This window comes from Mandrillus leucophaeus, unplaced genomic scaffold (genome assembly GCF_000951045.1).
Source record: "Mandrillus leucophaeus isolate KB7577 unplaced genomic scaffold, Mleu.le_1.0 Scaffold76, whole genome shotgun sequence".
Taxonomy (NCBI): domain Eukaryota; kingdom Metazoa; phylum Chordata; class Mammalia; order Primates; family Cercopithecidae; genus Mandrillus; species Mandrillus leucophaeus.
Window position 1 is genome coordinate 4,510,755 of NW_012108252.1, and position 1,850 is coordinate 4,512,604.

A 1,850-nucleotide genomic window follows, 5' to 3' on the forward strand; every position below is an offset into this window, starting at 1 on the left:
TTTTTTTTTTTTTTTTTTTTTAAGAAACGCTCATACAGGCATAGCTCCAGGAGGAACCCAGGGCCCAAGTGTATTCAATGTGTAGATGATCAATGTGTCAATGTATCCTGCAATTCACATTAATTCCCACAGCTAGCTGCACTCTTCATCCACATGTGAGCCAAGTGATCCACCACTAAAAGTCATAAGAAGCACTTTGAACAACACAGAAAGACAAAAATACAGCAACATCAGAAAGGTAAGTACCTTATTTCTTGATGTTATTATCTGTTTAATGACTACTCGGTCTGCCAGCAACAACACCTTTGTCACTGAAGAAAGAAGTAATCTTGCAGCCTTTATCACTCCTGTTTTGTCTGTAAAAATTGTGATCTGCCCATCAGATTCCAGATGGTTCAAGTTGGTTATGTCTGTCAATGCTGCAATTGTTTCTCCTAACAAGAAAGGAGAGAGGGTAAAGTTAAACTGGCAGTAAGACACACAAATTCAAATCTCAACTTTTCTCTAACCTTGAAGGTAAGGCACAATGAGGAGGAACTCAGCTTTGGACTCTTACTTCAGGAACAAGAAACAGTTTCACCTTGACGATTGCAGGGATTATCATACCAAGCTTTCTAACCAGAAAATAATAGCACACTCTTAAGAATGGTGACAAATTTTGCCCTCACCCAGTTTGAAAAACATCATAATTTTTGTTTCCAGTGGTAATGCAAACTACACAATCTAAAAGCTCCTGCCCTACAAGACAGTAAGAGAAGTCCCATGAGTCAAAAACTAAAGAATACCCTAAAACCAGAGCAGTAAGCAGGTGCCAAGGCTTGGACTGGGGCCAGGCCAGGGAGAAGTCAGGGGTCACTGCCGATCTCCACAAGCTGAAGGGGCTTAGGTTTTCAGGAATCCTCAGGGAGAGAAAAAAGATAGGGCTTTGGGCCCCAAGGGATGACATCTTCAATATATTGGAGACCCATAAATAACTGTCAATAGGCAAAAAGAAACAATAAGGAAGTTTGTCTGTCAGACAAACAAAGCCTGGACTTTGGGTGGGGAAAGTAAACAAAACTAAAGCCTCCGTCCTGAGAATTCAAACAACAGGCCGGCCCTCATTCACGCTGCAGTTTGAATTTATATAAACTTCATATGATGCCTGGCATAAACCATTCTATTAATTGAACTCCCTCCCAACCCTCTAGAAAAATTATCTTCTTCACTGTTGCCATAAAAACTTTTGATTTCTGTAACGGTAATTATCTACTAATAAAACAATACAAGTGTTTGCCTCCTCAAGGCTATAACATTCTTGAAACCTCCATACTGTTATAAGTTAAAAAGATTTTAAAGATAAACTTTTAACCAACTTACAGTGTTCAAGATCATCTTTTAAGGTCCTAAATATACCTATGTGCCTAACGGATTGATTTTCTTACAAAAGCCCTCCTGTCAATTCTATTACATATACACAATAATGTGTCTGCTCATAGGCTAAGGATCTTGAGTAGAAAGTATTGGAATCTTAATGGAGAGGCTACAGGGTGAAATATAAGTCAAGGTTTAGAAATCAGTCTGGCAGGCACGGTGGCTCACACCTGTAATCCTAGCACTTTGGGAGGCCAAGGTAGGCAGATCACCTGAGGTCAGGAGTTCAAGACAAGCCTGGCCAACATGGCAAAACTCGGTCTCTACTAAAAAAATACAAAAATAAGCCAGGTGTGGTGGCAGGGGCCTGTAATCCCAGCTACTCAGGAGGCTGAGGCAGAGAATCACTGGGACCTGGGAAGCAGAGGTTACAGTCAGCTGAGATGGCTCCACTGCATTCCAGCCTGGGTGACAGAGTGAGACTTGGTCTCAAAAAA

At 41.0% G+C, this 1,850-nt stretch overlaps 1 protein-coding gene across 1 annotated transcript in view; it reads right to left on the minus strand.

The window, feature by feature from the left end:
• The window catches only part of CTNNAL1 (catenin (cadherin-associated protein), alpha-like 1), a 61,025-nt gene that overhangs the window by 49,615 nt on the left and 9,560 nt on the right, over positions 1-1,850 (minus strand). Inside the window, exon 2 of the mRNA XM_011966374.1 lies at positions 247-434. The gene's annotated coding sequence lies outside the window, so the exon portion shown is untranslated. The remainder of the gene's footprint in view (positions 1-246; positions 435-1,850) is intronic.